General features: G+C 37.6%; 1 protein-coding gene and 1 long non-coding RNA gene across 3 annotated transcripts in view; one reads left to right on the top strand and one right to left on the bottom strand.

Annotated features, from left to right (window-relative positions):
* Positions 1-26,411, bottom strand: part of LOC139984915 (uncharacterized) — an 82,526-nt gene that overhangs the window by 4,633 nt on the left and 51,482 nt on the right. The window lies entirely within an intron of this gene.
* Positions 12,819-18,391, top strand: LOC139954670 (uncharacterized). The gene is made up of 3 exons (XR_011788165.1): positions 12,819-13,903; positions 14,707-14,918; positions 16,840-18,391. It is a non-coding gene; the product is annotated as an uncharacterized lncRNA (long non-coding RNA).

Below are 26,411 nucleotides of genomic sequence, written 5' to 3'. Positions count from 1 at the left end.
TTAGATTATCAAAGCCGCAAGCTGACCGAAGTCAGGGTCTTAGATTCATATTTAACGTCCATGGTTATGAAGTGTCAATTGTCAACTTCTCTTTAACTGGATGACATACAATAACCTTGGAATGACTCGAACTCGGGACCTTATGATTGAAAAGCACCGGGGTTAACCACTGAGCTTACACTCCTAAACCATGAATACATTACACATACTTTTTGCAGTTTTAACACATTCTGTATCAATAGTTCATAGCACAGAGCATAGGCCTAGTCCTAAATATCACCTGAATATACAGTATAGACTATACAAAGCCTCAGTGTTTTGGTATGTATCAACATGTCCAGAAATCCGGTTATCAGGTCTCCCGTTGCGCTTAACTTACCTATGGATGCCATAAATAGTAACCTACTAATCGTGCAAATTGCTTAACAATAGATAAACAGTAGAACTCTATTCACGATACCAAAGAAATTATATACATTTTCTTGGAATATATATTTAATAGGGGGATCAAAACAAATGCTCACCATTACAATGAATAATAAACATAAACAGAAGGAAAATGGATGGAATTCGTTGACTTACGCCAAAATAACACTATATAAAAAAAGAAATATGTATTTAAAAAATGTAAAATATAAATTATGAGTTTTCATCGAAATATGTTTGCTTAAACTTGGCGGCAAGGCAGAAATCAAATACCTCGACTGTGTTGAAAGCTGCATGGGAAACAGTTGGTTTGTTCATTACATAATAAGAATTAAAACAGTTAAATGTTCTTTAATACACTATGTCATCTTACCCGAAGAAGCCAGTGCATGTATTTGAGTTTATAGGAACATCACATTAATTGATCGTATGTATGTACAAAAAGTACGACATATGAGCATCAGATGTCGATACAGTTCTTGAAGGGTCGAAAAACTCAAGTGATTGGAAAGTCACTCTCATGAATTGGTCAAGGGGACCTGTTCAGGCTTTATAGGTTATAACAACTGCAATGATGATATCATAATGATAAATAATGAGCCTTGGTGTTGGTGCCGTTATAACTTATTGCAGCCAAAGTTTAATGTTCGAAAAATAACTATTGCAGTATGAAGATATCAAGTATTCAAATATACCTCAGCTTTAATATCACTTGTCAGACATTATGCTGAAATGATTTTCTCCCTAAAATATGTGAAATATATCATAGTTATTGTATGATGAAAGTGTTCTAATCATTGTAAAATTTGAGAACCCATAACTGGTAAGGAAATACCCCGCATTGAGAAATGCTGAATTACAGTCAATAAGACAATCCCAATTTGGAGAATTGCCCATCACCTTTCGAACAAATATCAGTGAATTTGCTTGTATGACAGGCTTGTATGACTAGTGCTAGGGACATTTGCACCTCCATTCCGCAGAAGTCGATATATATCAAACATTAGAGTGATTAGCTCCGAGCGTCTACAGTTTGCAATATAACCATAGGTTTAGGTTACCAAATCTTAATACTTCAGTTTCATGCAACCTGTGTCTATGTCATAAAACGATTTTTGACAAAGTCAAAACTTCGCAAAGAGTTCAAGAAAGGGCTCACTGTTAGCATCAAAGTTCTAGCTAAACAAACATGATTTTGTTTCTTCTTTTAGACTTTCAACAAATCATCAAACCATTGTGACAATTACCGAGATTGGGCAGATATAACGTGATATCAAATAAAGTATTATATGGCCCATATAAAGTTTATCTGGTAAAAATTATGGCATCCATATCTGGGCCAAATAAAACCTTATCTTGATTGACTACATTTCCAGTTATATCCTACTTTTATGGCCATATAAATGTTTATCTGGATTGACTGTTTATCCAGTCATATCTGTCTTTATATAGCGAGATAAATCTTTATCTGCATATCTGGAATAACTGTATGTAAGCGGTTTATGTCGATCAAATAAGAAATAAGTAACCAAAACTGTTCTAGCATTAAGAGTAGTTTTCCAGCTGGATCAGTTAACTCTGTTCTGGCACGGAGACCCATAAAGAGAGCAAGACACATGCGAAATATAAACACAGAACTTCACTACAATGGAATATTTTAGAAATGTGTGATGAGCATGCATATTACACATTTTTACTTTACCTTACAGAAACATTTGAAAACTGATAGTTAATATGTGTACATTCAAAGTTTGGGCCCAGTTAATTCATATTCCTTAAATAAACTGGCATCGCGAGGACCCACTAGTAGACTTAAAAATAATTCCTGAAGGTTGAGTTCTATATTCTTCTGTGGTCCTGTATATATTAATACTCAATTGCGTTGTGCTATTCTTTTATTTAATATATTTGCTTTAATAAATAATTTCACAAGAGTGCGATATATGTTCCATTCAGGATCCAGGTTCAGTCCCAAAATATCCCCTTGTTTCCACCCGTTTCAAAACTTTCTTACTTACTTTAACTGTTCACTTCACTATAGAATCCTTTGCCAATGTCCTGACATCCATAGGTTATTTGAAACAAATATACAAAGATGGAGGAAGAAAACATACAATTTTGTTCTATTATACAATTGATAATGCCATCAATAAAGTTATTGTATAATGTTGGTAGGAGAGATTGAACATTCTTACAATTATTCACACCAAATCAAAAACATCTCAGTTTAAGTAACATGGCTTCAACACTTCACAAATCCTATTAATCATGAAAGGTTAATCTAAGACAGAATTTCCTGTTTCAATATTGATAATGTATGCAAACAAACCATTGTTTGTCACATAGAGCTATGTCTACAACACAACAATGAGTGGTTGTCATGGTAACAAATTAGGTAATACAATGGTAGGTCTACTTTGAGTTGACCTCAAAACACCTTCATTGACTTTTCTTGGGTTAACTATTGGGATTTTTTTCAAGGTTAACTGGGATATCAAACACAGAAAAGCCCTTCAATGCACAATATTATTGCAATTCATTACTTAAGGAAATCCTAATGTTATTTTAATAAACCCAGAATAATTGTAATGCAACGCATGGCTGTGACTATTCCTTTTCATATACCTTCAATCTGTTTACCGGCGTAATTATTCTGTGGGATTTTTATGAAAACTTATGACTATAATTCAAATTAAAACCCCTCCCCCTAGTCTAAGTCCTCCCCTAACTGTGGCTGATGCTCACTCAGAATGTATGGGATCAATGAAATGGTTAACAGAATGTACAAGACATGCCATGCTGTTAAGATTAAGAACTCAATTGAAGATGTAACAACGTAAACCAAAGAGACTACCCAACAATTTCTATTTTGCAGCATTGCCACGGAAAGCAATATAACAATTTAACAGTATTGGTATTACTTTTAACGCAGGGAAGAGTTTCAACAGTACATGCCAGAGCAGGTAGCGAATGGAATCAAAGCTGTCAACATTCCTGGATCAGCTTTTATCTCTTATGACAATTTCAGTTTAGATGTTGCTAGCCTGCAAGTTGGAGAAGACCAAATCAGTTACTTCAGTGCTGCTGAGGAATTTATCTACAACCTGATTCACCATTAAGTTAAAACAGTTTAGCAGAAGGAAACTATATATGCACATTCAAGTTGACACAAGCTGTTCAGACCATACAGTAAACTGTTACTATTACTACACTTCCCACTTGTATTCTTCACATTCTTGACATTGTCAAGGAAGTCCTGTTTGGGGAAATGGAGAAATGGTTTGGGTAAATGTTTCCTAACTTTATTACAAAACAATATAAAAGCAAAAATGAATTCAGGTCAATTATATGTGGTTTACTATATTTAATTCACCCGTTGACTGACCTTATATGGAAACTCGACCTCTACTGAAAAAATTGTAACTCTAACCCTTTAACTTTAGCAAAACTTAAAAGACCTTGTTTTGTCCATTTTTTTTTAACCAAAAGGCATACGTGAAAAGTTCCAAAAATGTGTAAAAATATGCCCAAGGTCGTACCAGTTCAACACAGAATACAATTTGCATTATAAATTGGCATATTATGGAAATGGAGGCGCAGGCTCAACTTTGAGTATATAACCTTTAAAGAAGAATATTTTGGAAACATTTCAGAAAAGTGTTTCACCTAAAATTGCACTTTGACATGCATTTTAGACCACATCTAACCATTCTGTGGTAAAACAATTACTGGAATGTAGCTCTAAACCTTCCTTTGACAAAGAGTTGAAAAAAACTTACCTTACTCTACCAGGGGCGGCGATCTGTTTCAAATATTGGGGGGGACATTTGCTTGGATGCAGGGGAATTACTATCAAAGCGGAGCGCCACCATTGGTTGGCGCGCAGCGTACAAGAAAATTTCTGGTTTTGATAGCCCCCCAGATCACCGGAAATGGCACTTTTCGGGCTTGAAACTGACCAACCAGATGTACACTTTTGCCTGAGAACCAAGTTTTTCCTAATAGTTTTTTTTCATTCATAACCTTTTTTTCAAGATTGTCACCAGTCACACATCATGTTCGACCTCATTGCATCTCCTGTGGATCATTGCTTTTGTAGGTAATTCTACGTAACGCCCCACAATACCCATCAGCCCCACCTTTCAAGGTTTTAAGCCCATTATTTGTTCAGAATTTAAATAATAAATTCACTTCAAAACATACCCATAATGTTGTACAAAATTTCATCTATGGACAACCGAATATAGAAAAACCCCCTCAACCCCTAACAGACCGGTCAAAATTGCACGAGAAGAGGGAAATATGATGAAGAATGTTGGTCAAGGAATTTTCGCAAATTCAGACACAGTTAAATTATCGGTGTACAAATATTAAAACCTCTTATAACGGTTACTATAAAACTTCGATATCATAAAAAATACCCAAAAAATATGCTCGCGGGGGGGGGGGGGCGATCTCCACTCTTCATACCCCCCCTTGGCTACGCACCTGCGGTTAGAAATCTTGTAGGAAAGAGGCCAAATGGAAACCCGGTGAACCCATATCGATGTGGATCATATACGTACTTACACAAGATGCAAACCAAATTTCATTACGGATGCGGTCCGTCTAGCTATTCATTTCGAAAAAAAGTAAAAACTACTTTCGGTCATATATAATAACAAATTGTGACACGGTTAGACAGGCGCCTTGCGAGGAATTTGCCAAGAGAGGGGCAAAGCTTGTACCCAGACTTTCTAAGCGTAGCGCCCCCATTAGTTGGCGCGAAGCGCGAAAGAAAATTTTGGCCGAAAATGCCTCCCAGATCGCTGGAAATGGCACTTCCCAGGCCTTGTAAGTTGCATCTCAGCATTTTCTATTTTGAAATTACTAGCGATGCCATAAAAAAATACAAAACATATGCTTAAAAAAAACTATGCCACCAAATATTGGGGGGGATATTAGATACTATATCCCCCCCACCTAAAATATTGGGGGGGACATGTCCCCCCCGTCCCCCCCATGATCGCCGCCCATGTACTCTACCAAAATCACTAACAATATGTTTGAAAGCTTAAAAACTATGAAAATATATGCCCAGGGTACTACCTCTTCAATCTAGAATACAATTTGCACCATAAAATGACTTAGTCGGCAAATATTACAGGCGCGTATCCAGGGGGGGGGCGTTGGGGCGCGCGCCCCCCCGGGTAAGAAAAAGAGGAGAGAAAAAAAAGAGAAGAAAAAAGGGAAAAAGAGGGGGAAAAAAAGGAGGAAGGAGAGGAAGGAAGGGAAAAGAAAAAAAAGAAAGAGAGAAAAGAAGAAAAGGAGGGAGTAGAAGATAAACGCCAAGACACCGGGAAGAGAAGAGGAACATTCATAATTAAAGCGCTGATCACTATTATATACACATGGTAGCCAGTGACGAATCGAGGATTACGGGGGGGTGGGTGCGTCTCACCCTACCCCTTACACCGACAACTCCATTTTTGACGTTTCCATTTTCATCTCTCACTAATGTAGATATATATATGTATATATACCATCTATGGTCTATCATAACGCATATGTGTGTATGGACGCCTTAAACAATTGTACAATTGTGCTATGAAACCAACTGCGGCTGGTCTCGGACTCGACCGAGTCGTCGGGGAACATGACGCACCCATCACTTCTTGAGATTGTTCCCATCTGCATGAAAACGCGCGCCCACAACCCTACGCCCCATTCCTCTAATCGCTTCCCGATGAGTTACGAAACTTAATTAATGGCCTTCGCTCGTAGTACCAAGACCTTGACAAAATCTGGCAACACACCACTTCATCGATAACAAGTGATCGTATGGCAAGCCGTTTTAACATTTACCTCGCAATTCGACTTAAGTCGAATACATTTCACTTAAGTGGAATTCAATTTCACTTAAGCAGAATACTATTTAACTTAAGTGGAATTCTATTTCACTTAAGTGGAATACCATTCCACTTAAGCTTAATTGTATTTTACTTAAGCTGAATTCATCAACTTGTCACTGCATTTTACTTAAGCTAAATTCTATTTCACTTAAGTGGAATTGCATTCCACTTAAGTGGAATTGTATTCCACTTAAGTGGAAATGCATTTCACTTAAGTGGAATTGTATTCTACTTAAGTGGAATACAATTCCACTTAAGTGGAATGTCCTGTCTATTTCACTTAAGTGGAATACAATTCCACTTAAGTGGAAATGCATTCCACTTAAGTGAAATGTGATTGGATAGTCTATTTCACTTAAGTGGAATGTGATTGGCTAGTCTATTCCACTTAAGTGGAATGTGATTGGCTAGTACATTTACCGCCAAACTTTGCCCATGCCTTTGCGCGCCATTATAAACAACTTGCCGCGATACGTGTACGTACGTACGTGGTGTCGATATGTGCACAATGAATATCGGCTGTCCATCGGGATCCAGCTAGCACTTAACATCCGTGCAAGGTGTGTACGTACGTACCTGACCTGGTACCTGACGAATACCATTACCAAAATAAAGCCATGGCAAATACATTATAAGTGGTTGGGGCTACAGCCGAAAACGCATTGACAAGGGCAAGAAAACGTTTTACTTTTTGTGGACTTTGGGTTTTGGATGGAATCTTTTATTTCGTCAAAAGTTTCACTATCTAAAAAGTTACGAATTCTGCCTATGTTACTTAAACAAGATGTAAGTCGCCTCTGTTGTGCATCATACTGATTGTTCCCCTGTGCAAGTGAGGAAACAACACTTCGAATTGTGTCTCTAACAACAACAATTATTTGATCGCATTCCAGCAATGTTAGATGTGAATGATTAGCCGTAGCCATGATGTACACGTGCAACGAGGATCGACTACATCATCATATGTGATGAGCAATTGAATGCGTTACGACGAACATTACCCTAAATTGTATTTATATGTAAGGCCACATATCAACATTTCCACTTAAGTGGAATTGTATTTTACTTAAGCAGAATAGAATTCCACTTAAGTGAAATTGACGCCCAAAAGATGTTATTCCACTTAAGTGAAACTGTATTCTACTTAAGTGGAATACAATTCCACTTAAGTGGAAATGCATTCCACTTAAGTGGAATTGTATTTCACTTAAGTGGATATGCATTCCACTTAAGTGGAATTGTATTCCACTTAAGTGAAATAGATGGGCTATTTAGCTTTAGTGGAATACAATACCACTTAAGTGGAAATGTATTCCACTTAAGTGAAATACAATTCCACTTAAGTGGAATGCATTTCCACTTAAGTGAAATAGAAATGTCCATTTCTACTTAAGTGAAATTGAATTCCACTTAAGTGAAATTGAATTCCACTTCAGTGAAATTGAATTCCACTTAAGTGGAATACATTTCACTTAAGTGGAATTCCATTTCACTTAAGTAGAATGTATTCCACTTAAGTGAAATGTATTCGACTTAAGTCTAATTGCGAGGTAAATGTTAAAACGGCTTGCCATATGATCGGGTATATCGTCCCCGTTCTGGCGTAGTGACGAATGTTCAAAATGTGAGTTTTGAGAAAACGCGCTCTAAAGATTTTCATATTTTGACTTTAGTATAGCGTAACTAAAAGAGGATCTTTTTTACCGAAACTTGTCAATATTTTAAATATAACAAATAGAACTTTGAGTTCCCATGTTTGTTGCTGAAATTTCTTACATAGTAGTAATTTTAGTGTAAACATTTTCGTCGTTATGTCATGTCATTTTCAGTTAATTTTAGACATTCGCCACACATTCGTCACTGTGCTAGAACTAAATTTTGAAGTTTCGTCCTGTCACAGACTTGTATTCGTCACTTTTGTGTGTAGTAGCCATAGGGTACACCGTGAATGTTCACTGTCACATGGGGAGAGGAAGGGGGGGGGGGCGTTAGGTGGAATAACCTTACGATAGAAGAAAATAATCGAAGGTGTGGTACATTGGTCTTATTAATTTTAAAAAGAATGTCCACGGTTTACTTTAATGTATAAAATAGACAAGGAACGGGTTATACGGAGGTATCAACATACGTGTTTTAGTATGTTTTTCTTGAGTGACATGGATGGAGTCGGATATGACGAGGGGAGGTGGTATATAGGGCAAGGAGAGCCGGCTGTTGAAATGGTGGTATATTGGTCTTATTAATTTAAAAAGAACGCCCACGTTTTGTTGCAATGTATAAAATAGACAAGGAATTTGTATGGGTTATGGGCGGATGTAATTGTTTTAGTATGTGTTTCTTGGGTGAAATGTAGAGTGTCGGATAGAGAGATGTTGAGGTAGGGAGGGCAAGGAGAGCCGGCTGCTGAAAGGGTTATATATTGGTCCTATTTATTTTAAAGAACCTCCACCATTTTCTATAATGTATAAAATAGACAAGGTATATGATGAAATGTGAACACATGCAGTTGCAAAAATAATAGTTCCAGTGGCGCAATCTGTTAAGTCGGAACTCTTATAAAGCACACAGACTACGGAAAATTGTGTGCAATTCTTCATTTTCAAGTTAGTGTATTACGTGAAATGTCTCTGACGATAGTTTCTAAGTATCCTTCAAACGCTTTGGGAAGCTATTCCACTATACTATCCCCTTAAACGGAATGTGAAATTTTATTACGCTCACAGGCAAATTCATAATAACCAACCCAACAACTGTGCCATTGTTCAAGTGTTTCCAAGTTGTACTATATTATGTTGTTCCTTCTTTTTATTTCCTTCCAGTATACATATAAAAAAATTCTTACGCTCACAGGCACATTCATAATATCCAACCCAACCTCGTGTGAACCCTCAGATTTAAAGAAGGAAATAACTGTGCCATTGTTCAAGTGTTTCCAAGATGTACTGTAGTATGTTGTTCCTTCTTTTTATTTCCTTCCAGTATACATATAAAAATTATAGAGAGGAGTCATATAACACCTCAACAAGAAGAATAACTCATATAAAAAGGGAGAAAATGTCAAGATGGTAGGATATCATATAAAATACATCTACTAATACAAAAGTTATTACATAAAACGATATAACAAACAGACTATAACAAACATTCTAAGTGCTCGAATGGAATGTATAAAGCAGCACGGTAAATAAATGAGTTGCTGTAAACTTACGTTCGGTATTTTGTGTGGACTTCTTAGATTTCTGCTCGATTTGTGCAGGAGAGTTTTCAGTACAGTATACAAAGGGTTATTCTGATCAATGTAAATCTTATTAGCCGTTTCTTGTAAACTCAGGTCTTGGAGCAGCATTTACTTTTTCTAAAAGTATATTGTATTCTAAATTTATATAGATGATGTGTATTTAAGAAACTTCATTCTTCTTTTCTTTGCTTTTTTTTTTTTGCAATATAAAATGGTACCAGACAGGCACTGTATAGATCACATGTGCCAAGGTAGAATAATAGTATTGAAAACATTTTCCTTAGCATTTTGGTTAAAGAAAGACACAACGTAAGCCACACTAGATACTATATAATATACTTTTTTAATACCTTAATGCTTTGCAAGAAAAGGTCAAACTGTCGTCACTGTATACTCCCAGTACTCAGTTTTGAAGGTTCTAGCCACATCAGGTCCCTCAATAATAATAATACGTTGCGACCTTGATAGAATGAGACCTTCATGTTTTATGGTTTATTTTCAAAACCAAATTTCCCTTATTTTTTTTTTTGGGGGGGGGGGGAGTTACGCAATAAAGTCTTGCGGTCACATGTTGGAACTATGTCATTTAAAGAACACTGATAATTTCATTGGTCAGTTTAAACAGAGCTCTTATGAATTGTACATGATACAGCAGTATCATCGGCATATTTTGTTATAGAAATGTGTGAGTTTGACCTAATTTCATCAGTTTATATAGTAAATAATATAGCATATAATGCCCCCCCCTCCCACCCCAAGGCACACCAACCTTTATTTCCAATATTTCCGATAACCCTTTATCCAACCTTACTTGTCTGGGCCATCCTTGAAGAAATTGTGTCAGCCAATGATTAAGCCATGTTTCTTTGATAAATCGTAAAAGATCCTTCATTAATTGAAGCATTTGGCAAGACAGTATTAAAGGTTGCTATACAGATTTTCTAGTAATTCGGTCTAAACGCCCCCCCCCTCCCCCTCCTCGTCCTTTGTAGCAAAGTAACTACTTAAGTATAAACTATGTTAGTACCTTCCAAAGTTTCATGTAAAAGTATGTGACCTTCAATTATGTAACTAGGTATTACTTAGCTAGAAAAAAGGTAGTTTTAAGTTAGGCTAGAGTAATGCTCGTGATGAGCAAAGCCGCCAACAGCTAAGAGAAACCGTACTTCTTTAGGGAGATGTTACATTTGTAACGATTTGACGATTTGTATCTCGGCAAAACGTCAATTTTCAGATTGTTCTCATTTTGACGAGTTGTCGTATCTCAACAAAACGTCAATTTTCAGATTTTTTTCATTTTGACGACTTGTTATATTTCGGCTAAACGTTAAATTCAGATTTTTGTCATTTTGACGACTTGTTGTATCTCAGCAAAACGTCAATTTTCAATATTTTGTCATTTTGACGACATGCTGTATCTCGGCAAAACGTCAATTTTCAGATTTTTGTTAGTTTGACGACTTGTTGTATCTCGGCAAAACGTTGAGATTCAAATTTTTGTCATTTTGACGACTTGTTGTATCTCGGCAAAACGTCAATTTTCAAAATTTTGTCATTTTGACGACTTTTTGTATCTCGGCAAAACGTCAATTTTCAGATTTTTGTCATTTTGATGAGTTATTGTATCTCGGCAAAACGTCAATTTTTAGAATTTTGTCATTTTGACGACTTGTTGCATCTCGGCAGGTTTAATAATTTTGTCGTTTTGACGAGTTGTTAAACTCGGCAAAACGTCAATTTTTAGAATTTTGTCATTTTGACGACTTGTTGCATCTCGGCAGGTTTAATAATTTTGTCGTTTTGACGAGTTGTTAAACTCGGCAAAACGTCTTTTTCCGAATTTTGTCATTTTTACGAGTTTGTTTCTCTTTCATCACCATGTCCCTTCTACGCTTCCGTAGTATATGAATACTGTATTAATCAATTAAATGACGAGGTGAACTAATAAAGATATTACCTTCCCATAATCCTGGGTGTTTTCAAATGGCAGTTAGTTGGTTCTCAAGTCAGTATGACATGGTTGTTATGTTCGGCTTGTTCCAAAGGGTAATATTCGTCGATATGCAAAAATGCATGGACCTTAGACAAATAGTGCTACTGAGTGGTTGTAATGATGACTAAAGTATTCGTCAGTATGTAAAAACGAGAGTGGGTCTTAGGTGGACATTCGTCAAAAATTGAGTTAGAAAAAACGAAAAAAATAGACAGTTTTAAAACTTCTAACCCGGCTCAACCGATTCTTCACCCTCGAAATAGGTAAGAACAATATTTAACTCAATTTCGCCAAAAGTGCACGTTCGCCACTACGCGAAAACGGGGACGATATTAGTGACCGCTAGAGGTCGTGCACTGACCTACATGGAGTGTGACCGCTTCCGCCTTTGCAATTTCCCAAGATCAGGCCCCGAAAAATCCATGAAATCCCAAGGGCACTGTACTGTATGGATATCTAGCAATATCTAGCGACATCTAGAATGAAAATCCCAAGATCTTCCCTAACTGAAGGCAGATAGAGAATCGAAGCCTTCAGTGTGTAATGAACTTGAAACTGTGCGTCTTTCGAAATGAAAAGAATGTGGGGCAAAGTAGCGTAACTCCTGTGGGCTCGGACCGTGCTGAGCAGGTGGCCCCGACCAAAAGTGGGCCCCGCTATACTGATGCACAGAAAAGGGGTATACCTCTTTGGATAGGGAGGGCCCGTTTTACTGGGAAAGAAAAACTCATGCAAAGACTGAACAAGACAATATACATATTTTCACGTGATACGGAATACGGACACCATGATCATGGGTTCATTGGGTATTAATGTATGTATCGAGCTAGTTGTGTTATTTATTATTATAATCGAAAACGAAGTATATAATTTAAAACCCAATTCCAGCCAATGTTATGCTAAGTACAACATCGGGACATATGATTTTTTGAAAAATTCTAAAACAATAACCCAACACCCAACAGACTTGAAACTGCGTTCATTTGAAAATGAAGTCAGGGCTTTCATAGAAATATAATAATAATAGGTAAGAATAAAGATGCCTTCGTTGTATCTGGTAAGTAAAAATTAGGCTTACATGGAGACAAAGTTTCAGCCGAAATTAGGCCTATGCTAAGGTTTGATTACTGTATTTGTACAGTAGTCCCCATTATACTCCATACAGTAGGGGAGGGGGGGGGGCACTTGCCCACTCCCCCTGGAAAATCAAAAATTAAAAAAAAAAAGTTAAGCATTTGACATTTCAATGATTTCCCCCAACAAACACACTGAAAAAATAAACTAGTCAATATTGCCACGGACTAACGTTAAATTAGTCTGTAACGTTAGTCAATGCACACGGACTAGCAAAAATCTTCGTTTCATCGCTGCTTCTTAGTTAGTTTACACTGACTAAGGAAAATATAATCGCAGCTTAGTCGGTGGCGACGGACTAAGGTATTTTAACCCATGGACTAAGAACGATACGGACACCCGATTTACGCCATAATCGTAGCTTAGTCGGTGTCGACAGACTAATGTATTTTAACCCAATTCGATTCACCTCCAATTTGGAAACCGAGAGGCAACGGCAGCTTGCTGGGCTTGGCATAGTTTCATACGATCACTCTAAGCAACTTTCAACCGTAAATCACCCAAGAAGGTCTTTAGAAGAATGGAGGTATTAACTGCATCATCGGCCTACCTGGTATTCCTTTAATTTGAAGGTAAAATTAAAGTTAATTGTTAGGCCACTGGCACTAGTACTGTATTATGGTTAGTGTAACGCTACCGTTGTCACGTTGGCGTTTCGCAATACACAAGTGCAATGACAGTGAGTAGCCTATAGGCTTCTACTGGGTACTGCAGTGCATTCTCAACACTAAAGTGTGCATCCTAAACACCAATTAACAATGTGTTATGTGTGTATTGGGCTAGATTGAACAGTGGCACATAATCTTCTTATTTATTCCCAAACAAATGCTGGAACTATAAGGCTCAATAGTTTATTTGAAGTCTACACTCATTTGGTAAAGATTTCCTGTAATTTCCCATGTGAATCTAAATGGGTAGGCTTTGTGATATTGAATAAGCAAGGCTAGACCTTCAAACGTACAGTCACAGTAGGCTGAACAAATTATGTTGGCTAGTCAACGGTATTATATGTTGCGAGCAGTCAGGATGCACGCTTCAGTTCTATTTAACCTTTTCATTTATCATTTTTTAGTATTTAATTTCCGGTCACGCCCAGGAAACAATTGCGACATTCCTTCACGGTCGACTTGCTTACTGTAAGAAGTATTAACCGTTTTTTCTCAGGAAAGCTTGATAGTCTGAAGTTATTATAACATGTGCTTTTAGTATACTGCCAAAAGAGTAAGTTGTTGTATTTGCATTGATATTTTATGTAGAAGTAACGGAAAATTGAGTATGTTTAGTTTGGTCTAATTGCACGTTTTTTTTTTCTGTCCAATGTAGTGCAGGGTTCACTTGCGCGAATTCAAATTATTCTGTTTATGTATATGTATATGCATCGATTCTTAGATTATGATGTTTTTTTGACAATTATTTGTAATTCAAGCATATCTGTTTAGTAGCAAAGTTTAAAGGTTAAGATTAATTAGTTTTCTCTTTTTGATGCTAGATTGAATGAAACTCATTGGCGTAAATAATAGATCAGATGATACAGTTTAACGCAGTTGCTAAAACTCTGGGTATTCTCTAGTCTTCGCCGGTCCATTATATACTTTAGTACTACTAGTAGACTATATCAAAACGACCGAAGACAAACTTAGTGTAACAAAGTACTGATTCTCCTCTAGCCTAGGTCTAAACAGGCTTGTTATGTGAGCAAGCAAAATAACAATTAAAAACGATTAGGCCTATAAATAAGTTGGCTCAGTGCATTTCTGTTTCTAAAATTTTATATTTTTAAAGATCATAAAAACAAACAAAGATTTAGCCCATGTTTTATTATCTCTGTATTCTGGGCATTTGATTCTGGTTGCAATGGTGATGACACTCTCGTTCAAATTTTCAGCTTTATACAGTCTGCTTCAAACTTTGGGATTGTTTTTTGAGACTATAGTGGAAGCAAATCTCACATAACTTTGTGGTGACAACTATATATATATTTTTTTTCAAATGATGAATACTTTGCTGCTTCTTTCTTCCAGCAGGAATTGAAAAGCCAAATATCTAAGTCAAGGGTGAGCTTTCCTGTGATGTACGACACCAGGGTGGAGGCAACAACAGAAGAGGAGAACTGTGTTATATATGGCTTAAAGACATGTTTTAAGATGATATATTGGTACCCTTCGCAGAACAAAAGAGTTTATCCAAGAGTCCAAAAAGCAAAGGAACAAGTACCATAGAGAAAAAAGATGGAAGAGTGAGTTTAACTATTGTACCCAACTGTTTAATGATATTTAAGATACTTTTCATAACCTGTTTTAAAAAAAAAACCAGTCTAGTATATCATTAACGTGCAAGCTTCATAAGTTTGGTCAAATTTTCACTGATCTGTAGAGCGGGAGTCCAGAGGGTTTGGTTAGCTGGGAAGGTAACCAATTGCCTGGTACATCACAATGTTCACAATGCATTCCTGTATATGAAACCTGATGACTGGCAAACCGACTGTGGTGGATGTGGCTGGGAGAGCAATTTTAAAGTCACCTAATAGCTAACCTAGAGCAGCTTTCATGGTAACCACATCAAAGTAAGAACAATGTGTCAGGTATGGCCCCAAGAGCAACAAATGGCCATTGCCAGTAATTATTGGTGGTGGGGTACCCCTGCCAGTGATCTATAATTGACCCCTCACGGCTAACCTAGGTCAGCTCATGAGGTAACCACTTGAAACCTACTGGAAAATGTTGGTTAGGACTTCAGATACAAGGGATGGGCATTGCCAGTAAATTTTATTGGTGGGGTACCCCTGCTAGTAGACCCCCAATATGCCCATCCCCTCATTGACCTAGGTGAGCTCATGATTTGACCAGTTGAAACCTACAGGAAAATGATAGGTATCACTTCATATGTAAGGATGGGCATTTCCAGTATTTTATATTGGTGGGCCACCACTGCCAGAGTCCGCCCATCCCTTACATATAGAATCCTGTCAATAATTTTCCAGTAGTTTTCAACTGGTTAAATCATGAGCTGACCTAGATCAATGAGGGGGGGGGGGGCTTTTTGGGGGTCTACTGGCAGGGGTACCCCACTAATATAAATTACTGGAAATGCCCATCCCTTACATATATATAGAGTCCTGCCAATCATTTTACAGTAGTTTTCAACTGGTTACCTCATGAGCTAATCTAGGTCAATGGGGGATGGGCATTTTGGGGGTCTACTGACAGGGTTACCCCACCAATGTAAATGACTGGAAATGCCCATCCCTTACATATGAAGTGATACCTATCATTTTCCAGTAATTTTCAACTGGTTATCTCATGAGCTGACCTAAGTCAATGAGGGAATGGGCATTTTGGGGGTCTACTGGCAGGGGTACCCCCCCCCATATAAATTACTGGAAATTCCCATCCCTTACATATGAAGTGATACCATTTTCCAGTAGTTTTCAACTGGTTACATCATGAGCTCATCTAGGTCAATGGGGGATGGGCATTTTGGGGGTCTACTGGCAGGGGTACCCCACCAATAAAAATTACTGGCAATGCCCATCAGTTGTATCTGAAGCCCTAACCAACATTTTCCAGTAGGTTTCAAGTGGTTACCTCATGAGCTGACCTAGGTCAGCCTTGAGGGGTCAATTATAGATCACTGGCAGGGGTACCCCACCACCAATAATTACTGGCAATGGCCATTTGTTGCTCTTGGGGCCATACCTGACATATTGTACTTACTTTGATGTGTTACCATGAAAACTGATCTAGGTTAGCTATCAGGTGACTTTAAAATTGCTCTCCCAGCCACACCCACCACAGTCGGTTTGCCAGTCGTCTGGTTTCATATACAGGAATGCACTGTGAACATTGTGATGTACAAGGCAATTGGTTACCTTCCCAGCTAACCAAACCCTCCGGGATCCCGGTCTATTGGGATCATTATTAACATGATTAACATAATTATTAAGCTTTGAGAAATAACTTGGTGTTATGCTGTGCAAAGCTAATAATAATTTGGTAAAGCTGCTATTCCTGGCTTATAATTTGAGGGACCTAGATTTAAATGTATACCTCCCAATATGTTATAAAATTTTAATGTAAATGTATGTTTATGATAATGTGAGTTATCATGTGCTATATCTGTATCTGTGCTTACACGTATATCATATTTTCTGTTCACAGGTCAATAATGGTGCAGATTTTGGCTTCCTGAAGACAAGTGGGAGGCCATTTGTAGTTAAGAGAAACACTCTTTGTTCGTGAAGACTTAACTGGTGTCGATTTGGGGTACCACTTTAAAACGAAAGTCATGAGGAACCCTTGCCCAAGACTCAACTTTGCATTATTGTGCAGTGCTATACTTTTGCGATTCATGTTTGATCCATTAACTTGTCTTAACTTTGTTGGAAAAAAAATCAGATTTTCAGATTTTATTTACAGTGATTTCTTCTCTATCTGTCGAAAGTCAGCCTTTTGTAGACATCAGAAGTTTTATCAGAAATAAATACTGCCAACGTACACATTATTTGTGTTTCTTCTGCTCTCTTTTCTTTCAGTGATACTAGTCAGTGAAACTAGTCGGGTTTAATTCTTTCAGTGAATCTAGTCAGTGCAACTAGTCAGTCGATACCGACTAAGAAAGGTTAGTCGGGAGAGGCACCATCCTGACTAATGTAAAACCTGCTATAAACTAGTCGGTGGCTCATATAAATTAGTCGGTAAAGACCGACTAATGCCACCAACTAATGTAACTGACTAATAAACATTTACCGACTAAAAAATTGTTGATCGACTAAGCTGACGGACTAAGATGACCGACTAAGAAATCCAACTGACTACGGAATAAATTAGTCGGTATAGCAACTGACTAAAGCTATGTTAGTCGGGAGAGGCACCAGATGGACTAACGTTTTGTTAGTCGGTGAACCAATTTCAGTTTTCAGTGCAGTTCTCTAGTTATGTTCATTGCATACGGACCCATAATGCATTACTGAAATTATTGAAAGTCAAAATCCTAAGACATGAGATCTCAAAACAACCGATGTGTAAATGCAACTTGAACGGGAAGTGTCTTTTCCGACGATCTAGGAGTATTTTTTGGCCAAAAAAATCGTCGTACGCTCCGCGCCAACCGAAGGTGGCGCTGCGCTTAGATAGTAGCAAGTAGTGTGTTACACCTTTTTGACCTACTTGTAAATAATTTTGCGGACGCCCTTGCTTGGACCTCCTGATAGGGGATCCCCGTTGGGCCAGGAGCCCCCGGGTTCATCGTTACGCCACTGGTGCAGCTTTGCATAATAAACAGATAATAGTTATTTATTCCAGTCTCATTTCAATTATTCGAACTTTTAAAGCGAACAGCAGATATCACATCGTATTAGTGAGTATGAAAATGGCGTTCCGGGATGAACAGCCTCAAAACTGTAGATGTGTGTAGTGTTCGGTTTCGGAAATATATGATATTTTTCATTTCCTTCAACGAAGTTTTATAGTAGCCGTTATAAGAGGTTTGAATATTTGTACACCAATGTATTAACTGTGTCTGAATTTTCGAAAATTCCCTGACCACCATTCTTCATCATACTTCCCTCTACTCGTGCAATTTTGACCGGTCTGTTAGGGGGTGAAGAAGGTTTTTCTGTATTGGTTGTCCATAGATGAAATTGTGTGCAACATTATGGGTATGTTTTGAAGTGATTTTATTCACGAGAATTGTGAATTTTCAAATTCTGAACAAATAATTGGCTTAAAACCTTGAAAAGTGGGGCTTACGGGTTATTGTGGGCCGCGACGTAAAATCACCTACAAAAAGCAATGATCCACAGGAGATGTGATGAGGTCAACATGATGTGTGATTGGTGACAATCTTCAAAAGGTTATGAATGGAAAAAAAATTCTTGGTTCTCAGGCAAAAGTGTGCATCTGGTTGGTCATTTCATCCTCGAGAAGTGTCATTTCCGGTGATCTGGGGGGAGGGGGGGGGTTATCAAAACCAGAAATTTTCTTGTACGCTGCGCGCCAACCGAAGGTGGCGCTCCGCTTAGATAGTAATTCGCGCCCCCCGGGTTAGAAAATCCTGGATACGCCCCTGTATTAGTCCAGGCTTGTTCAGGCACCGTCACGGGCGACCGTACCTTATGTCTGGCAAACAAGATATGCTACTCTACAAGAGACACAAAAGAAGCTATAATGAACATAGTGGTTTGTATGTAAATATTTATTTGTATGGATTGTAATAAATGAATACTTTTCATACTGCCTTTTGATTAATCTCTTGTTCTTCTTATTTTGTATAACCTTTTTGTTAAAGAAGCAATCATCACTGGTATCTTTATATGAATGTCTACTGACTGTACTTTGGTAAAGAGAAAACGGTTCCAACAACTTGTCAGTAAAGCCCAAGGATTAAACAATGTAACACTTCAGTATGAACTATTCCTAGCTTACCTTTATTTTGCAATACCTTTTCCTTACTCAATTTTTATGACAGCTTTATACAAAAGAAATACAAAGAACTAAAACCAAAGTAGCATGCTACTTCATCTGTTTAATGCTTCTAGTTCACAGAACTTTTGAAATTCTATAGACTGGGAAAACGCCCCCTGTATGTTTAATTGTTAGCACATGTTGGTAAACCAAACCAGCTCGCAAGGAAAAACAAGAATTTATCACCTCAAACCTCAAAGCTTTATACAAAAGAAATACAAAGAACTAAAACCAAAGAAGCACGCTACTTCATCTGTGTAATGCTTCTAGTTCACAAAACTTGTGAAATTCTATAGACTGGGTAAACGCCCCCCGTATGTTTAATTGTTAGCACATGTTGGTAAACCAAACCAGCTCTCAAGGAAAAACAAGAATTTATCACCTCAAACTGTGTTAATAATACAAACATGGAATTATGTCATGCTAAGAATCTCTGTACATTTCTGTGCAAAACTTTGATATAACTGTGCACCTGGCAAAATAATGTATTGCTTCAAAAACTGATAGTAGTGACTAGTAATATATCCATTTCTCTTCAGTAAACCATGATACCCACCCCCACCACCATTACATAAAGAGTGGGTTGTGACAGTAAATGATTTCTTTAAGACTTAGTTATATGTAGAAAGACTATTGCAAGGCTTTATACAAAGAAAAAGTAAACTGGAACTTCAGTGTAACTGCAGCTCAAACTCTTCACCTTAATCAGAAAGCCATTGCTATTAACGTTTGCCCAAAACACTGAGCGATTATGTAAATACTGTATGGCAAGCAGGTATAATTTATTTTCTAATTTAAATCACTGAGAACAATTGGACGGATATCTGAAATAAACTCTTTATGAAAATCAAAGATTTGACTGTTCATGGTTTGATTTGTGCACATTGTTCCCATCTGACGAAATTGCATTTTTGATGCAAAAGGTTTTGGTAAAAGTATTTACAAGGAGGCAATCCATAGAGTTGCAAATAATTGCATGACGATAGCAAACAGCCGCAACAGCAAAATAGTTGACTTGACCTTTGAAATCATTAGTCAAGCAAGTGTACATGGTCAATCATGGTTGAATGACTTCTTCCTAAACAATGACATGCAAAAAAATTGGTCAAAGCTAATTTTAGTTTACTTGACCTCTGACATCAATTACACATGCACTAGTTTTGATGATCACACACCTACTCATTGAGTTTGAACGTAATATGTATTACAGTGTATGGCACTTTTTTTGCTCACACAGATACACCCACGCACACACACACTTCCTCTCATTTCTGATATGTGGTGAAGTACAATATCTTATTTCCCTATGCATTGGATGCAGTAAGATGAGATAAACCAGAATGTAAAATGCATCGAGGCTTCGATGACTTCAATGCACTAGACTTCTGCTTGTCAGTATAACCAGAACTAGTTGTTACAATAACACTATGGCATGATAACACAGGTCAGTCTGCCGTACGTGGCTATACACACCTCCATAAAAACAATAGGGGTCTTGTACTCAATGTTATGAATCCACACACCGAGTATTACAAAACCAAACCAAACCTTGATCTCTAATAACTTCGCACATTAAGGTTGCAGAAGAGTCAACTTATGGACAGTTTAGATTGGAATATGGCCACGAAACTTCAAATAATCAACTTGAAAGAAACTAATACAGGTCACCAGAGGTCAACCTGAGGTTAAAGGTCAAATGCAGGTCGACTATTGGATTACAATAGCGTAACTCCAAACCTTGATGGACATTTGGTTCTCAAGTTATTGCAAAAATACTATTTTTTAACCCCTTATTGACCTTTGTTGACCTTGCATCACATAACTGTTGTGTTTGGTAACGATCCTTTACCCCATACACAACTAATCCACAAATATCAACCATGTCGGACCCTGTCAATTGTAGTTGAACAAGTTATTGCCAAAAAACACATTTTGACCCATAATTGACATTTGGTGACCTTGGATCAAATCATGATTATTATGGAAAACGTGCCTTTACACGAGCGCGAAGTCCCAAAGGCGTGGGTCCAGGGCCCGCCTTAGGGCCCTGGAAGCTCTGGGGTTCTACAAGCTCTCTGGTACAATCTAAGCCGTATATGGAACATTTCGTGGTGATTTTATCGACTGAGATTTTGGGGAAATCTGCGTTCATAGACACATTTTTGGTCCGCCTTGTCTGTCATACTGGGAACATGAAAAATGTGTTGCAAAGCTAGAATACATTAAGAGATTGAAAGTACAATAAGACCAATGTCCAATTAACATAAACATGTATATTTCCACCCGTGGCGTAACTCCTGTGAACAAATGGTATCCAAGTTCCCGAGAATTTTGGAAAGGCTAGAACTTGAATTTACTGAGCCTGGCCTTCTTGTCGGCAAACATATCGATTAGTCCATCCATATCAAGTGACCATGCCTCCTCGCTCTCGATGGAAAGGATAGCCAGCGAGTCCAGCCGATCTTGAGAAATGGTTGAACGTAGGTAAGTCTTGATTAGCTTCAACTTGGAGAATGATCTTTCTGCTGTCGCCACTGTGACTGAAAGTGTAATAAATAGGACCACAGCCGATAACAGATTTGAGTAGGCACTAAGGTCACAATCATTTAGAAGCTGCAGGACTTCAGAAACTTGTGACATGTCTCTCAAGTTATCACCATAGCACCAACGGAAGGACTCAATCTCATTAACAAGGTCATTTGGGTTGTCTGTTACATCCACGCCGTCTGTGCATATGTATCCTTTGTATTTATATGCCAAATTCGATTTACTATCTGATGCGGAAACATACAAATCCACACACAAATCTTAGGCATCGGCGATTTGGCCGATAGCTGAGGAAAGCATCAGCCTAAGGGGTTCAAAATATGCCAAATTTGTGTCATTTGGCCAGTTATCGGCCAATTTCAATTTTGTGGCAACCCTGACCGAGAGCGAATTCATTGAAATTAGAGGCGCTATTTCGCTATAATATATACCAGCGTAGCCTATCAAGTTCCAGTATGTACCTCAGGCTCTTGAGTCAGTCGTGCGGAAAGAAGGATACGAGATTTGCAGTGAGCAATACTATACCCTTATAGAAAGGTGGTTTCCACTTTCCAGGTACTTGAATGCCAAAGAAGATGTTTAAAGTTAAAAAATGCTGACATCATACACATGTTTCTCACATCATTGCTCGGGTCATTGCCTCGATACCCTGTTACATTTTCAATCGGGTTTACACTTCTGGGACGTACCCTGATGCTCTTAAAACCGCTAAAAAAAAACAAATTTTCAAGAAAGGAGACAACACTATCGCTGAGAACTACCGGCCAACATTGGCGGAGCGTCCAAACAGTCAGGGCGGATGCCCCCCCCCCCCCCCCACCCTGACGGACTCAAACGGACTGCTGCGCCCTTTTCAGCTTTTTAGCACTTTTTACTTATTCGAGATTATTTACTTTTTATTGCACTCTCATCTACCTATTGACATTTGTCACATTTTGTTGGTGTAGTTAACTGACAAAATGCTCTAACGTATATACGGCGGTATTTAATTTATCGGCACTTAATTCTGTTGTACTATACGAAACTCTTTCCATGAACTGTACGGGGTTTTTGATCTATTTTTTCGAAAACATGAGCACTCACAAAGATACCACAGGGATTGTGATGAGGCGCATGTACTTTCAACACCCATATAAACTTCAGAGTTGTCACAATTGGCGATGACACCTATTTATTCTTCGTTTATCTGCAAATTAGCAAGGCCTGGAAAGGGTCATTTCCGACGATCTAGGATCTTTATTAAAAAAAAAATCTGTACTCTCCGCGCCAACCTGTGGTGGCGCTCCGCTTAGATAGTGTCGAAAGCGCCCCTACGGGCCATTCTCGCCCCCTGACCAATACCCCTAACTCCGCCACTGCCGGTCAATCAATCTATCACCCTAATAATATTTCAGACGCAATCTTTGATGTCAGTTTGACATATAGTTCGGTCATTTCAGTGTGTTACTTGGCTCAAAGCCCAGTCAATCTTTTTTTATTTTCCACGCGCAATTTGCAGATTTGTCGAAAAATGTCAATGCCGGTGTCAAACTCACAAAAGATATGTCACGATAGTTCAAAGTAACTTACCAGATTGTTTTTTTTTATTTCACTCAACTATTTGATGACCATATCAAAACATGGGATCTCAAAATAAAGGATGTTGAGAAAACTTAAGAGCAGCTTAGAAGGCCTGGGAAATGTCATTTCCAACGATCTAGGAGGCCTTTTTAGCTAAAACATTTCGGTACGCTGCGCTCCAACTCATGGTGGCGCTCCGCTTAGATATAGTAACAAGAAAATGGTCAAGCCCCTCCAGGAAATGTTCAAGCCCCCCCCCCCCAGCGCCCCAACTGAAAAACTCCTGGCTACGCCACTGATTATGATCAAGTAGTAAGCACCAACGCTTTTACTTGTCGACATTATATATCGGTTAAAATGTAATACTTCTCTCATAAAAGCGTTCATACACCAATACACCAACTCCGTTAACTATTGTTTCATTGATTCCATCTGACCGAGTCATAGAGAATCGCATCTGTATCGCATCCATATTTTCACCGTTAATACAATTATGATGCACGATACAATTTGATTTGGAGGGCGCTTTTCTCTCTCTCTCTCTGCAAAGTAATAGTTACGTTTGTCGATACAAAACCAATTTTTGAATCTTTCATGTCATACTTAACCAATTTAATTACTACACATGTAATATGAATAATCATAACAATACGCTCTAGAACACTTTCGTCCTTGTTGTTCACTATTGTCTTTAGCAGCATTGCTTTAACTACTTCAAGAAAACAGAAGAAATGGAACTTCAATAAATAAGACTGGTAATCTAATGAGCTATATTATCGACTATCAAATAAAGAAATCGTTTGTTCTCCTTGCATTTTTGTACCGCCATTCCCACTAAGTTCGTGCCAACTGTGAGTTCATCAGATCATTGTTCAATTTTAAAACCGTACCCATTTTCTCAAGAAAATGTCGATCCCGAAAAGGGTTTGGGTCTTTGCATCGTGCTTCATTATACTGCCACCAAGATCATCTGCTCTGTGAAAGAGGTGAGGTCAATTCATTATGAAATAATGTTGTGTCGTTAACGTCAGTATATCCCTTGAAATGTGTTCTGATGAGAATGGTTACAACAACGGTAAAATAACGGTCAATTTTTAAAGGAAAGTTATTTTAAAACAACGTTTATTAGTTTTAACTAAAGAATAAGTAATACACGTTTCATTGATCAAACGAATACGTTTGGTCGGATCGTAAATCACTGTTAACGCCACCGGTATTGCGTTACGGGCTGGTGTTGTAACATATATGTATGTATGTATGTATGTATATATATATATATATATATATATATATATATATATAATATATATATATATATATATATATATATAAATGAAAATCGTAATGAGTTGGAAAATCAAGAACAATGAAAAACCTTCCAGCCTCCACCGGGATTCGAGCCCGGGCGCCCCGCTTTGTACACGGACACCCTAACAGACTAAGCCATGGACGCTGATTGTATGTCCAGAGGTTCTAAACCGGTAAGGAAGGTCGTAATTCCACAGTAGGCATTTGTCACCTGTATGTGTATATATATATATATATATATATATATATATATATATATATATATATATATATATTTATATATATATATATATTTATCTATATATATATATATATATATATATATATATATATATGTATATATATGTATATATATATATATATATATATATATATATATATATATATATATATATATATATATATATATATATATATATATATATAAATATATAATGAATGTGTAACAAGTGGTATGACAGATATATAGTAAATAAATAAAAAATAACACACCAGAAAAATTCCACCTCACGACCGGTTTCGTCCTCTTGGGACTAATCAGGCGAAGGTAGGAATCGAACCCCCGGATCTTGTGTCACAGACTGAAGTCCGTACCACTCGACTACAGTGATTCTACTGGTGTGTGAATGCGTATACATTGGTTTTGTATAACCGTTATTGAGGGCGTATTACCCAAGTGTAATGATTGCACAGAGCGCACTCCTGACAACTTACAAAGAATATATTGGGTCCCAAAAGGACGAAACTGGCCGTGAAGTGTTATTTTCTGATGTGTTATTCTGTATTTATTTTCTATATATCTGCCATACCACTTGCTACACATTAATTTCTTAATTACGGCTTGGCTTGCCTATAAAGAGTAGATATTATGTGTAAATATGACCTATAGTAGCCACCGAAATGACTTTTGAAATATATTTAGCTGAAAGGAGAAAACGAACAAGATATGCACGGGAATTAATCTATTCTACTTTAACCGTATCCGTAAGTTGCAATTTAATTTTCATTAAGTATTAATCATTCTCAATAGATTTAATAAATATATTTGTAATGATTGGTTCCCAATAAATTCGAAGTCATAATATCTCACATGAAAAATGTGTGACGTCACCATACAGGCATTGTCGGTCTTACGTCATATCTTTTCATTACTCGCCGATATCTGTCGTGACGTCAGAGGCAAATCCAGTTAAAGAGTTCTGATCAAAGGTATGTAATATAAGACTCATATATTCAAATCTTTGCAAGAATTTCAGAAAGTATAAGTTGATCGTTATGATACGAGATGAATAAAGAGTGCCGGAATATTCACAATTGTACGGGAATGTTAGTAACTTTGTTTACCGCTCACAATAAATTAGTGTAAATACAATATAGCCAATATAAAGCTTAATCATCTTTTTTTTTGTCCCCTTTCTTTAGCGGCGGAACTTGGGTATTCATGCAGTCTTTAGACTAAGATGATGTGTAGTATCCGTTCCCTTTCGAGGGGAATGGTGATGCACACCCGACGATGATCACACAGTGTCAGTCCCGATGCAAGGGGACTGGGGTTGAGAGCGAATCAGTCGTTCGGTAGTTTGGTTTTCGTGCCCAGGTTCTTTCCTGGGCGACTTTTCTTTAAAAAGTATTCATTCAGTCTGTTGCATGATGCTTTCATCCAAACTGTTATGAAAGGCTTTTCTCTTTTTGTTTTCGTTTTTCGGTGGTCGGATTAAGCGCATCAAGGCTAGATCAGGCAGGGTATGTATACCTTGATCCAGATAATCACGAATGTCGTTGTGAGCTTGTGCGTTCATCAGCTATTCATCAAAGTATGCAGGAATTTAACTGCTATATTGTTATGTAAATTA

Source organism: Apostichopus japonicus, chromosome 17 (genome assembly GCF_037975245.1).
Source record: "Apostichopus japonicus isolate 1M-3 chromosome 17, ASM3797524v1, whole genome shotgun sequence".
NCBI lineage: Eukaryota > Metazoa > Echinodermata > Holothuroidea > Aspidochirotida > Stichopodidae > Apostichopus > Apostichopus japonicus.
Note: the sequence above shows the minus strand (reverse complement) of the source record. Positions and strands in the feature narration are given on the sequence as shown.